General features: G+C 41.1%; 1 protein-coding gene and 1 pseudogene across 1 annotated transcript in view; one reads left to right on the top strand and one right to left on the bottom strand.

The window, feature by feature from the left end:
* Positions 1 to 7996: 7996 nt before the first annotated feature.
* Positions 7997 to 8209, bottom strand: LOC115302809 (annotated as a pseudogene).
* Positions 8210 to 14962: 6753 nt separating this feature from the next.
* The window catches only part of TEC (tec protein tyrosine kinase), a 126065-nt gene continuing 125790 nt past the window's right edge, over positions 14963 to 15237 (top strand). The window contains exon 1 of the mRNA XM_029946095.1: positions 14963 to 15169. The gene's annotated coding sequence lies outside the window, so the exon portion shown is untranslated. The remainder of the gene's footprint in view (positions 15170 to 15237) is intronic.

The following is a 15237-nucleotide window of genomic DNA, read 5'->3' on the forward strand; positions in this document are numbered from 1 at the left end:
GTGAGGGGTAGAAAGAGGGAGACTCAGAATCCGAAGCAGGCTCCAGGCTCTGAGCTGTCAGCACAGAGCCCGACGTGGGGCTCGAACTCACAGACCACAAGATCATGACCTGAGCTGAAGTCAGACACTTAAATGACTGAGCCACCCAGCCCCATAGGCATGTCTCTTTTTAAATGTTTATTTACTTTAGAGAGAGAGAGAGAGAGAGAGAGAGAGAGAGAGAACACGCATTTGTGGGTGTCTGTGGGGGAAGGGCACAGAGAGGGAGAGACACAGAATTCCTAGCAGGCCCTAAGCTCTCAGTGCAGAGAGAGCCCGAACCCACAAACCATGAGGTCATGGCTTGAGCTGAAATCAAGGGTTGGACATTTAACCAACTGAGCCACCTAGGCATCCCAGGCTTATCTCTTTTCAGAACATGTTAGGAACGTTGACCCACCTACTTGTTGACCCTTCTACCTGGAACTGCTTCCTGTCCCAGGTGATATCACTGATGCTTATCAGGGCCTTTTGCCCAGCAATATTTAAGTAAACATTCTAAAAGCCTGTGAAAATCTTGGATCCAACAGGGTTGTCCCATCCCTTCCCTTAAATTCTTAAAATTAAACTCCTTCTCTTAAGTTTCTCATAAATTCCTCCATGTCTGGGTGGAACTACCCAAATTCCAGGCAGGATCATTAAGGCACATTGTGCTTTACACTAGGTCTCCGACTTCCCTGGGAGGGAGCCCCATTGCCAGTATGTGTTCCCCACACCTCACACACGCAGAGCCGGACTGTGAGGAGTGAAGGAGGTTGACCAATCTCTAAGCCCTATGGGCTCGCCTCTACTTCCACACCCTCTCTAGGTTTGATGAGTGTTTCTATCTTGGATTTTGGTGATGGGGAAGGAACTGGCTTTTCTGAATTCATTTGCTTTCTAATTTGTTTTTTGGGTGGCATACGGAGATATCACCTCTGGACATTCCTTTTAAACTTAGAAAATGTAATTTAGTATCATTATTCTCACATCCAGAACTGACCACTGCTGTCCATAGTCCTCTTGTCTTGCAGCCCATGGAAATGAGAGGTCATAGGTATGGTGTGGGGGATAAAATACATGGACTAACACCTCACAGAATCATCCCACCACAGAGCTTATGAATGTTGCTTTTTAAAATTCTTTTTAATTTTTTAACATTTTTATTTCATTTTTGAGAGACAGAGAAACAGAGTGTAAGTGGGGGAGGGGCAGAGAGAGAGAGAGAGGGAGACACAGAATCTGAAGCAGGCTCCAGGCTCTGAGGTGTCAGTACAGAGCCTGACCCCGGGCTCGAACTCATGAACTCTGAGATCATGACCTGAGCTGAAGTCAACAGTTTAACCAACTGAGCCACCCAGGCACCCCTGGATATTACATTTTGCAGGATGAAATAAATGGTTATGTTGTAATAAGTGAAAACAATAGGAACATGTATTTACACCATGACTAAAGCTATATGAAATTTAAATGTCTATATAGGAAATAAGACAGAGATGAGGAATCCTAAATTGCTAATCTTGGTTACCTCTAGAGCTCTGGGATTATGCGTGAGATTTTCTCTCTATATTAACCAAAATGTAATTAGTCTACTAAATAGGAAAAACTAAATTTACCAAAACAAATAGAGAAATGTCTTTCATTGCTTGCTGGTACAGTTCCTTGAATGGACTTTGAATGACGAAGGAATAATCTATATTTATACATAAGGATCCCATCCTCCTGTGGTAAGCCACTGTAGTGTTTTAGTAACCTTCTTGGTTAGAAGTCTTCCTTCTATTTGTCACTGAATGCCTTCTGCTACATTATTATAATTATTATAGTGTCTCTGGCTAAAGTAGTTTGTTGTTTAGCTAATGTTACCACCATGGTTAACCACAAAAGTGTCTATATGTATTATATATAACAATATGTTGTTTAAACTGTTAGTTGTCTACACACTGTGGAAACTTCTATCATAATGTATCATAATATAGTAGAATAAATGTGAGCAGGAATGAAATCATTTATCTGTGTGTTCTCAGCATCTACCAGACTTGTAGCACATAAGACAGACTCCCAAGAAGCGATTGTTAAATCAACGGATTAAACTAAAAAAAATTTTTAATTATTATCATTTCCTAAGAATATAAATGATTAGAAATACTTTATTTTTGAAAACTCTCTGGATTAAAATCCAGATCAAGACTTTTATTAGATCTTTTTCAAGAAAATCCTCCTCCTCTACAATAGAAGGGGTTTTACCTGGATGGCCTCTAACTCTTTCACCGTCTATTAAAGTGTGTAATTCTACAAATTTATGATTCATTGGACTATAAATGTCAAAATATTCAAAACTAGTTATTTTTCATTTTTAAATATCATTTGCTTAGAGAAAAACATATTAAAAAAATAAAAAAGAACTGGCATAGTTAGGCCAGACCTGTATTTTCAATGGAAACAGAGCTGAGTAGATTCGGACAGCAGAGCTGTGTGACTAAACAATCCTCACTCAGCATGGCAGAATGGAGTCTATTTTTACATGCAGAAAGGATAATTTTTTTAAAAACAGCTTTATGCTTTAAACAGTCTTTTCACACTCCATATTGACTGTGCACATGGCTTGAAATAAAATAGAATTAGAGTATGGTAGAAATACTACATGGGTAGCTCATCGACAATCAACAACTTTGAAAGCTTGGATTAAAAAATCACAGAATTTGCCTGGAGAAAGAAGAAAAAATAAAATCCATTATCAAGCAAAGTGGTTTTCAGCGTCTAGTCTAGAATTTTGTGTAGTTTCGGCAGTGGCCCAAAGAAGTAGCAATTCAGACCAAAGTGAATCCTACCAGTCTGTTCCAGTTTGAAGTATCCGTTTTAAAATAGGGTAATCAGTCCCCGGTCTGGAGTTCCTGAAATATCCGTGAGGAGGTTGTGGGTAGTTTTAGAGTCAACTACAGAATCTCATTCAGTCTAAGATGACTAGAGATCCCTTTATATTGTGAGCTCAGGTTGTGGAAAATCTAATGGCAGTATTTCCCGGAGCGCGATGGCTACGGTATTTAAGGTAATGTCAATTTCCCTGCCCACCCCAGGGTATGCTCTGTTCCCTTGCTGTCCAATATGGGGCCATTAGGAACACATGGCTATTGAATACCTGAAAGTGGCCAATCCAAATTGGATGCACTGTAAGTGTAAAATATACACCAAATTTTGAAAGAAAGCTTAGTACAAAAAATAATGTAAAATATTTCACTAATAATTTTTTGTATAATTATATGTATAAAACATCTTATTTTGGATAAATTCAGTTAAATAAGACACACATACACACAAGAATGTTACTCAGCCACAAAAAAGAATGAGAGATTGCCCTTTGTGGCACCAGGGGTGGACTTTGAGGGTGTTATGCTAGGTGAAATAAGTCAGGCAGAGAAAGAAGATACCACATGATTTCACTTATATGTGGAATCTAAAAAACAAAACAAATGAACAAACAAACAAAACACAGACTCTTAGAGACAAAAATCAAATTGGTAGTTGTCAAAGAGGAGATGGGGGGTGCAGAAAATAGAAAAAGGGAATTGAGGTACAAATTTTCAGTTATAAAATAAATAAGTCTCAGAGATGAAAAATTTAGCACAAAGAATATAATCTATACTGTTATAATGTCATATGGTGACAGATGGTGTCCACACCCGTCATGGTGAACACCAAGTAATGTATAGACATGTCAACCATTATGTTGTATACCCGAGACTTAATGTAACATTGTATTAGTCATACTTCAATAAGGAAATAAGATATAGTATTATTAACCTCAACTTTGCCAATTCTTTTTACTGTCTTTCAAAGTGGCTATTAGAACAGTTTCCTTTATGTGTGGTCTACATTTGAGATGTACACTATATTTCCACCTAATTGTGTTACTCTGGACAGACAGCCCTGCAAAAGCTCCTGTTCATCCCAATACTCCACTCCCGCAGCATGCTGGGAGTTGTACCTGGGGCCACTAGAGAAGGCTGGATCAGGGAGAATGAAGAGGATTTATCTGATGGCCAACAGCAGGGGAGAGCCCAGTGCTGGGTGCTCGGGTTGAGTTTGGGGCTGAGATCAGATGAAATAGAGGGAGGAAACAATACATCTTTGCACTACGTTTCCTTAAGTGGATTTATCTCAGCAGGTAAATTAAAAAAAATATATTAGCACAGTTAGGTCTGTGGATGTGTGTATAAGTCAACTGAAGTTTGATTTTTACATCAAGGTGACTGTTTACTTAAGATGCTTTGAATAAAGCCATTTATATATATTACATTATTTGCTGGTTTTTATTGTGAATTCTTAACTTTTCTATTTCATACAGCATGGGGTTCATTATCTCCATCACATCAGGAGATAGCTAGCTTTGGGCCATTCAAGGAAGGAGAGACGCTAACCAGGCTGCACTACACTGTTTTTCTCTAACGTCTACACAGTAGTCACATTCTTGGGTTGCATTCCTTGGACTCATAATCAAAGTGCCTGCACTTAGAACCTGTGTGAGGAGTTGGTATTATGCTGAGCTGCACTTTTGAATGTTTCTATCAGCCCCTGAACACTCCAGTTGCATTATTATGAAAAGGTGTTCAAGAACTTCCTGTTTAAGTAGGGAACAAGAGGGGCACCTGAGTGGCTCAGTCAGTTAAGATCTGACTTCAGCTCAGGTTATGATCTCACCATTCATGGGTTTGAGCAGTCTGTCAGGCTCTGTGCTAATAGCTCAGAGCTTGGAGCTGCTTCAGAGTCTGTGTCTGCCACTCTCCACACACACTCTCTCTCTCTCTCAAAAATAAATAAAACAGGGGCGCCGGGGTGGCTCAGTGGGTTAAGTGTCCAGCTTTGGCTTAGGTCATGATCTCATGGTTTGTGGGTTCAGGCCCCACGTTGGGCTCCTCTGTGCTGAGAGCTAGCTCAGAGCCTGGAGTCTGTCTTTGGATTCGGTGTCTCCCTCTCCCTCTCTCTCTGACCCTGCCCTGCTCACACTGTCTCTCTCTGTCTCTTAAAAATAAATTAAACAAACATTTAAAAAAATAAATAAAACATTTAAAAAATAGGGCATCAAGAATTCTACCGAAGATCTTTTTTTTCTGTTAAAGTTCATAATGCAGGAAATTATAAAAGGCAGAAAAACAGCCTGAGGATGAAGGCAGTTTTGAAAAGAGTTGAGTTCATTAAGCATCTTGTGCAAGATGAAGGTATACAGTAGGTGCTAATCTTGCAAGCAATTAAGAAGAAACCTCATTATGATGTTATATGTTCATTATAACTTAATAAAGAAGGAAAGGAGGAGATCTCACAGGGAACAATTTCTGGTATGTATCTGAAAATTTCAAAATGAAGAAATTCAAAACTAGCAAAGAAGGAAAGAAATTTCTTTTAAAAGAGAAAGATGTTTGTTTTTACCTCTTAAAAAAGATCAAGAGGTATGCTATCAATTTGAGCAGACTCCGTAATAAGTAACAATAATGTGCCTGCCTGGCCAAATTTTCCTATGGGCTTTGTTCCCACTATTGTTTAGAAGCCAAGAATTAAGTTGTACTGAAAAAGCCTTGTTTGTTTTTGGTCATCATATTGTGTTATCAATGTTATGAAATAACACACAATGTTAGAAAAACAAGTACAGTAAAAGGGAGTTCTTTATAACTGCTTTATTTCTTCTGTCTTTAACTTAGTCCTTGGGGAAAAGGGAACCAAAGAGGCAAAAATGTTTCTCCTATTTTATAAATACGTGTAGTACAAAATCCTCTTAATTTGGAGCTCATTTGGCTGAGCACCTCTGAGAGGAAACCTTTGGAAGACGGTTTAGGACATGCTTCGATTCCAGTTTCATTTTTATTTTTTTAATTTTTTTGTTTTTACATTTTATTTATTTTTGAGAGCCAGAGACAGAGCGTGAACAGGGGAGGGGCAGAAAGAGAAAGAGACACAGTACCTGAAGCAGGCTCCAGGCTCTGAGCTGTCAGCACAGAGCCTGATGCAGCCCCTGAACCCATGAACCGGGAGATAATGACCTGAGCCAAAGCCGGAGGCTTAACCGACTGAGCCACCCAGGCGCTCCTTGATCTCAGTTTCTCATACCACCAGTCACAGCTATTAATGGGTCCATGGCACCAGGGCATAAGACATCATAGTGCTTATTTTTTCAAACCAAATGTCATCAGCTTTGAGCTCTCATCCATTTTTCCAGCAAGAAATCGAATCTCAGTTCAGTTCAAGCCCTTGTCCTCCCTTCCATAGAACCATTCAAGTATCACAGGCTTCCGTTGCCCCACTTTGAGAGGAGGCCTATACTTAGTCCTTGGACGTTGACTTCATTCCCATTGTCCATCCAAAAGATTGGTAGAAAAACTAACATATACATCAGATATTGTCCCCCATTTGTTGAGAGGTGCTTTATTAGTCTACTTGGGCTGACAAAAAATACCACAGACTGGGTGGCTTAAACAACAGAAATATATCTTCTCATAGTTCTGGAGGCTGGATGTGTAACATCAAGGTGGGAGTTGGGTTGGTTTCTCCCGAGGCCTCTCTCCTTGGCTTATCCACAATCACTTTCTCGCTGGGTCTTCATCGGGTCTACTCTCTGTGCACACACGCTCCTGGTTTCTTCCTCTTCTTATAAGGACACCAGTCCCACTGGATTAAGGCTGTACATTTATGACCAAAACTTAATTACCTCCTTACAAGCCCTTTTTCTAAATACAGTCACTCCGGGGGTTAAGACTTCAACCTATGAATTTCGGGGAGGAGGAAAAGACCCAATTCAATCCCTAACAGTTGCCTTGAAGGAGTTAACTGGAGCCACAGGGGTCAGTGTAAAGGGACTGGGAATTCAGACGTGGATGAATTCAGAGGTGAGGAGGAAAGGGTGTGAACTGGGATCTCAGATGTTTCTGCTTTCACCTTCTTCCTTCTTAATTCAAAGCTGGATCATATCTCTCCATCTAAAGCCAATCAGGTTAATCCTTTTCAACGGGCTAGAAACACAGCCAATCTTACTTTCCTCCTGAGTGATTCTGTGTTTTTAGAGACCTTTTCCTTTCCCTTCTTTTCCCTTCCTTCCCCTCACCCCTTCCTCCCTCCCTTCCTGGGATGGATGTCTTAGGCTAGGGTGGATATTCATCAAACTGAAGACTTTCAGTGCAAATGGTTTATTTGGGAGGGGGGATTCCAGAAAGCACTCATAAAGAAAGAGACGTGGAAGGTTAAGTGACTAATGAGTGTTAGTGAGCAGATTACCACTGAGGGTAACTGGGCCTCAGTCCTGTTGGGATCTACGGGGAACATGACCCAGCGTTGTCCCATCCAACGGCAGGGGAAGTGGGGTAATTTTTCCTGCACTTCTCCTCCATCACTGCAGGTGGCAGCTCCTTGGGGATGTTTTCTGCCCTGGCATTTCTGGCCTGCTCCCTACAGAAGAGCCAAGAGAAAGCTCTTAGGCAGAAGGTGCTTGAGAGTGATCTTGTCCTTCTAGGGGAAAGGTGAATGCCCAGGGGATAACTGGGGACACTGACAGCTACTACAGCGGGGTGAGGCAGGGAAAGGAGAGCGATAGCAGCTGGTTTGTAAGAGGGATGAACTAAGTAATTCAGCAGAACTGGCGAGGAGGAAAATTTTATTTTTTAAAAAATCAATAAATATGCTGGAATATTAGCAGTACCTATCTGCATTTGCTCTGTTATAGTTACTTTAAAAATATTCTACAATTCAGGGGTGCCTGGGTGGCTCAGTGGGTTAAGCATCTGACTTTGGCTCAGGTCATGATCTCCACAGTTTTGAGTTTGAGTCCCACATTGAGCTCTCTGTTGTCAGCACAGAGCCTGCTTTGGATCCTCTCTCTCCCTCTCTCTGCACCTCCTCTGCTTGTGCTCTTTCTCTTTCAAAATTAAATAAACATTAAAAAAAAAGGAAAAAAATTCTACAATTCAAACATCATATTAATTCTAATGGTTCTTCTTTGCTAGGTTTAAATCAATGTAATTTTAATATATTTCCCCCCCTCTCCATGCTTCTTCATTTTGCAGGCACACAACAACGCTGTATGCCAGGGTCTAAAACTTAAATGTCTATAGGACCTGGTGGTAACATCCATGGATGAGGTGAATGGAGCATAATATTAAGCTGATCAGAACAAATACTACATTCGATCCTAGCCAAAAGGCTGAGAAGCGATGAACGAGCGTAATAAAATGGAGTGTATTGAAAAGAGAGTAGGGGGCATTGTGATAAATGCACAACAATGCTCTGCCTGAAGGGGGCAGCAGCTACTGATCCTCAGGCAACTGTTGCAGAGTTGGAATGAGGATGTGCCTTCAAGGAAAGCGGAGAAAACGGAGTATTCCAAGTTGCCTGATTATTAGCATGGTGGTTAAGATCATAGACTCTGGAGCTGGGGGCCTTAACTTGAATCACAGTCCTACCAATTATTAACTATGTAACTTTGGGCAAGTTATTCAACTATTCTTGGACCCTCAGTTTTTTCATCTCTTGAATAGGACTAATGATTGAATGTAAAACCAGAACTAGACAAGACTGCTTAACTCATGCTCTAATTGAAACCCACTGTTCTTATTTCTCATCACACTTTCTTGAGGCATTGATGAAGGGGTTTGCAATGATTGGATCTTTCTAACCTCCAGACCAAAAAAAGCCCTGATAGCAACAGAATGCCTTAGAAGACCACGCCTCCTTCCCTGACCCTAATAACTACTGAACATATGCCCCCTCCCCACCATGATCACCTGTCTCTGCGTGTTCTCTTGCATGTACCCTTTGAACCTCTCCCTGTAAAACTCTAGGTATCTATCTTGCAGGTAGAGAGGTCAGTTGTTAAGGCTTGAATCTGACACCTCCTTCGGCTGCTGGCACCCTAAATAAATCTCTCCCTTTCTCTTTCCCAAACCCTCATCTTTTGAGTTACCTCGTGTGATGAGTTTACCCAAGTTTGTTCAGCAAGAGTGTTGGCAAACCTAGCCAGGAGCTATGCTTTCCCCTTGGCCAGCTCCCTAGGGATCTGAGCAGTAGGTGGCATCAGTGGTCAGCATGTCAGGGTTTACCTGTCTCTTGAGATCAGTAACATTTACATCACAGGATGGTTGGGAGGATTAATGGATCAAGTGCTTAGAACCATACTTAGCATTAAAACTCAATAATTGTTGGCTACTGTCATTATTAGCTGTTAATTAAGGTTTTAATTCAACTTTTAATTTTGAGTAATTATAGATTCACGTGTAGTTATAGCACAAAACCATAAAGAGATCTCCTATTTCCCAGCTTCCCCCAATGGGAACATCTTGCAAAACTACATAGTAAAATATCATGAGCGGGATTCTGATGTTGATACAATCATGACAGCATTTCTATCTCCATGTGGATCCCTAGCATTGTCTTGTGATAGCCCTTTTTCTATGGTGTTATGCCCCATGCCCTTATTAATACCTAGTAACCACTAATCTGTTCTCCATTTCTATAATTTTGTTATTTCTAGAATGTCATATAAATGGAACTATATAGTATGTAACCATTTTTATTGGCTTTTTTTACTCAGCGTAATTTTCTGGAGATTTATCCAGATGGTTGGGTGTATCAATTGAGTGTATAATTGGTTTCTTTTTGTGGCTGAGTAGTTGGTATGATGTACTACGGTTGAACTATTTCTACCTGCCGAAGGACATAGGGGTTTTCCCAGGTTTTGACTATTATAAAGAAAGCTACCATAAACTTTGAGTATAGGTTTTTGTGTGAACTTACGTTCTCATTTCTCTGGGACAAACACCTAAGTGCAATTGTTGGATCATAGGATAGTTAAAGGTTTGGTTTTTAAAGAAGCCGCCAAACCATTTTCCTGAATATGAATAGCTGTATCATTTTACATTCCCAATCACAGTGTACGAGGGATCAAATTTCTCCACATCCTTACTTGCATTTGATGTTGTCATTACGTTTTATTTCAGCCATTCTGATAGTTGTTTTGTGATATCTCACTGTAATTTTAATTTGTGTTACCAGGCATTGAATCATATTGAAGATCTTTTCTCGTCACACTTTCTTGAGGCCTTGAGGAAGGGGTTTGGCAATGATTAGATTTTCATGGGTTTATTTGCTATCTGTATGTGCTCTTCAGTGAAATATCTCTCTATGTTTTTGCCCATTTTTCTTTCCTTTTTATATATATTTTTAAATGTTTATTATTTTTTGAAGGAGAGAGAGACACAGTACGAGCAGGGGAGTGGGTGAGAGGGAGGGAGACACAGAATCTGAAGCAGTCTCCACACTCTGAGCTGTCAGCACAGAGCCCGACATGGGGCTCGAACTCATGAGCCATGAGATCATGACCTGAGCCGAAGTTGGATGCTGAACCGACGGAGCCATCCAGGCACCCCTCCATTTTTCTAATTGGATTGTTTAGTTTTCTGTGCTGTTGAGTTTTGAGAGTCCTTTAATAATATTTTGTTAAAAATTTTTCTGTCAGGGGTGCCCAGTTGGTTGAGCATTTGACTCCTGGTTTCAGCTCAGGTCTTGCATGATCTCATGGTTCGTGGGTTTAAGCCCCATGATGGGCCCTGTGCTACAGCGCAGAGCCTGCTTGGGATTATCTCTCCCTCTCTCTCTGCTCCTCCACCCTGTGTCTCTCTTATTTTCAAAATAAGTAAATAAAACTTAAAATTTTTTATGTATATATATTCAGGAAGAATATTGGTCTGAGGTTTTCCTTTCTGGTACTGTTGTTCTCTGATTTTGGCATTAGGATAATACTAGCTTTATAAAATGAATTGGGAACAGGGTCCTTTCTTCTATCTTCTGGTGGAGATTGTGAAGAATTAAATGTTTAAAAAATTTTTAAAAATCTTTACTTATGTTTGAGAAAGAGAGAGGCAGCTTGCAAGCAGGGGAGGAACAGAGAGAGAGGGAGACGCAGAATCTGAAGCAGGCTCGGGGCTCTGAGCTGTCAGCACATAGACTGATGTGGGGCTTGAACTCATGAACCTTGAGATCATGTCCTGAGCTGAAGTCAGATGCTTAACTGACTGGGCCCCCCAGGCGCCCCTACACTGTACCCATTTAAAACACAATTTAGATCCTAATCCCAAATACAAACTGGTCAAACCCAGGGGGTTTCACTCAGGACGATTCTCATCTCTCCCTTTGTATTTGTCTCTTCTGAGTGTAAACTGGTTTTACGTCTGTGCCTTCTTTTCTGACTCTGCAACCTAAAAAGTTTTCGCTTACTATTAAGTCAACATAAAAACATTATACAAGGAATATTTTTTTTAACCCATGATCCATGATTCGACCTTTATTTTCTCTGGCGCACTTGCATGGTTAAGTGTGCAAACTCTAGAGTCATACTGCTTTATATTCGTATCCTAGCTTTGTCACTTACTAGCTCTGTGACTTGGGGCACATTACTTCCATCTCTGCTCCAGTTTCCTCATCTGTAAGTAAAAACAACTGAATCTACTTCTCACAGCTGTTGTGAAAATTAGATGAATTAATCTAATGTACTGAAAACAGAGCCTGGCACACAGGAATGCCCCTCAATAACTTTTAATTATTTTTTCTTATTTTCAACCCCAAAATTTTTTGTGCCCATGATTTTTATTTAATTGCAATTGTAGATACATAAAAACAATCGGAGGATACATAAACCACTGTGTTCTACTTTCTTCATTGAATGTTCATAAGTTTTTCTCTACATTCCTATTTTATTAACCTAGATACTACTTTTAGTGACAGCCTGGCATTCCATACTATCAATAGTTTTGGCTTAAACATTTCCTTGTTATTGGGCATTTTATTATTATATTATTTTTAGTTATGATGTCAAAATCATACTTTGTATATGATGCTTTTTCTTTCTTTTGAATGATTTAATTAGCAACTGTTCCCAGGAGTGTAATTCTTGATTTTGTGTCCAACATTGAAAACTCCATGGGACGCCTGGGTGGTTTAGTTGGTTAAATGTTCAACTCTTGATTTCAGCTCAGGTCATGATCTCATGGTTCGTCCGATGAAGTCCTGTATTGGGCTCTGCGCTGACAGCATGGAGCCAGCTTGGGATTTTCTCTCTCTCTCTCTCTCTCTCTCTCTTCCTCTCTCTCTTTCTCTGCCCCTACCCAACCCCGTAAATTAATAAACTTAAAACTCCTTCCTACAGGAAGTGCCTCACTGGCTCAGTAGCTAAAGCATGCAACCCTCGATCTCATGGTTGTGAGTTCAAGCCCCATGTTGGGTGTGGAGCATACTTCAATACAAAAAACAAACAAAACCCCCACAAAACTCTTTCCTTCCTTCTATGTAGTTCCAAAGAAGCAACTGCTTTCAGTACATGATGGAAAGAGAAGCAGACATATCATACCACCAAAATGAAGTCATTTTCATGTAGGAACAGATTCTTGATAAAAGACTGATAAGGTCTATGGTATTATCATCATTGTTGTCATCATTCATTCATTCATTCAATAAACATGGGTTATTCATGCACGATGGGTCAGGTCCCTTTTGTGTAGGAAGAAAGTTATAAAAGGAAGCCAGAGACTGGGAAAAACGTGTGATGAGCTCCAAATACAAACATCATTTTATTTATAAACCTTCCAAGTTGATTCCATGTGCCTTTTAAGGCACAGTGTGGAATCTTTGTGCAAATTAAAAAGAGGTATTTTCTTCTCTCAAGGAACTAAAATTATGTCAACCTGAAACTGGTCCTCTAAACATACAAATGTTATAAAAGTTACAAGGCTATCTTGTAATAAGGGAGTCACTGTCTGTAAGAAGTCTACAGAAATGCCTTTTTCCCCCCTGTACCTGAATATTATTTTAAAATAGACAGTAATGATACTGTTGGAATATTCTCTTTGGAAGCAGAAGGAGAGAGTCTGAATTATATAGGCTTCAACTTTGTTTTCTGTTTTCTATTAAAACTACTGAACTTTTCACATAAGAAATAATAGAGATCAAACTTTTTTTTTTGCCCACCACATCCTGAGTTCAGTTTTACACCTTTTCATCAGTGTAGCTACAGTTCATAAAAGTCTCTCTTGCTGATTTATCTGTTTCTCTTTTTATCGACACTCCACTGAAAACAATCGCCAGTACTGTATTCTACGTGCTTTGGCGATGATACACCTGTGGAGGCCACCTCCCGGAATTGATAACGTGGTGAATGTCTTCTTTAGGAAACAGTAAAACATTATGGAAACCACCCCAACTATCACTGATCATGAACTCTGTTACTGGGGTATTTGTTCACAGATCAGTTCTCCCTGGGTTTCTTGAGAACTAGAGGGGGCAATATAGACATTTTACTGTCTTTTATTTCTAAACTTTATGAAGGGGTAATAAGGGTCTGGGTTGATTGCCCTTTCAGTCAGACTTCATCAACTTTGAAAAATCTCATTTCCATTAAGGCAGAAATAGGAGCCACCCGAATCCCCTGGTGAGCACAGGCAAAGTGAGTTGGAAATCGGTTCTTTTGGTCACCGCACCATCAATTAACCCCTAAGACAGTAGCTCTCCTACCTTTTGGGGGTCAGTTCATTCAATGGAAATGTTAAGTCTCCCTCTCTCTCTCCATATATATATATATATGTATATATATATATATATAATGAGTTTTTATTGGAGAAAACCAACTTTATTACTATAACAAATAATTGTAACTCACCTCTTTACACACACACACAATTTTTTTTTGTTCTGTTCTGCTTTGTTTTGTTTTGCATACAATTTCAGAAGGTTCCTCACCTCTGCTACCTCAAAGAACACCTGCTCTGGAGGAAATTTTGTTGACCAGTCAACAGTAGTTTCTGAATGGGTAAGAGACAGGAGAGATGGGGGCTGGGAAGACACAGCAGATCACAAAAGAGAAATTCTAGATTCATTCCGAGTACAGGTTATTATACTCAAGGCCCTCAGCAGAGTGAGGGAGAATTTGGAGTCAGAAGGCCTTGTGCTTTCTTCCCATCCCTCTCCTGTCCTAACTAATGACTTAGGCGAGTCCTTAAACTTTTCAACCTTTAGGTTTTTACATTCCCCCTTCCCCCCCCCCCCGCCCCAAAATGAAATCTGGTCAGACTTCTTAGGGTTATTGTATGATCAAAGGAGAGATAATAGATGTTTTAAAGTCCCAAACAAGCATATAACTATTAATGCACTGCCTTCCCTTAGCTTCCTCTTCAGGGTGACTGCCTGTCCCTTCATTCAGTGGTCAGCTCCACTGTCACCTCCCCAGGGAAGTCTCCAGGACGACCAGGTGGCAAGTAGCCTCCCTCTCCTCATCACTCTCAATGCCACCACCCTGCTTTATTATAATCAAGACACATCGCACATGTACAGCGGTTTCATTTTGAACTTGCTTCTTGTCTTTCCCCTGAAACTAGAGTAAAAGCTCCTGGAGGACAGAGCCCCTCTCTAGTTTTCCCCGGGCCTGTAACAGTCGTGCACACGGTGGACAGTCAGATTTTGGTGTCCGGTTCCAGTGGTGTAGAGGGCAGACTCCAGAGAAGAACCACCTGGATTTAAGTCCCGACTTTTCAGTTTACTACGCCGAGGGACATTAGGTTACTTAACTTTCTGTGCCTCACTCTCAGCACGTGTAAAATGGGGGATTCTGATTAACTTACACTTTATGTAAATGTTAATACATGTAAAGTACCAAAACAGAGCCGGGCACACAGCAAGTCTCATATAGGTGCTGTTTTCTACTTTTCAGTGAGTGAGCCAAGTGTTAATACATGAATAGTCAATACACGTGACCTCATAAGTGTATCAGATGTGCTCCGATGCCTCAGGTTTGACAGAAAAAGACTTACTCTTTTCATAAAACTCTTGCTTCGCTCCACCGCGCCGCGTCCTCCACCTGGCCCGCCACCGCTTAGCGGAAGGGGAGGTGCGGTTCCTAATTCCGACAGAGTCCCCGGTCACCCACAGGTGGCACTGCTCGGGGCTCTCGCGGGCCGGGGATGTCCCAAACCTCGCGGGGCGTTTCTCCTGGGGGAGGAAGCCCCGGCCCAGGGAGGCCGAGCGCAGCATTCGGGAACACAAGGGACGCTCTTCCGACTTCTCTGAAACTCCAGCTGGGTCGCCGGAGCCCGGACGCGCGTCCAGCCCACTCCCGTCTCAAAACCGCCCCAGGGTGCGTGGGAACCGGTTGCTGCGGGCTGAGCGGGCGGGGGCGGAGCGAGCGGGGCGGGGCGCGGCGCG

Source organism: Suricata suricatta, chromosome 1 (assembly GCF_006229205.1).
Source record: "Suricata suricatta isolate VVHF042 chromosome 1, meerkat_22Aug2017_6uvM2_HiC, whole genome shotgun sequence".
NCBI lineage: Eukaryota > Metazoa > Chordata > Mammalia > Carnivora > Herpestidae > Suricata > Suricata suricatta.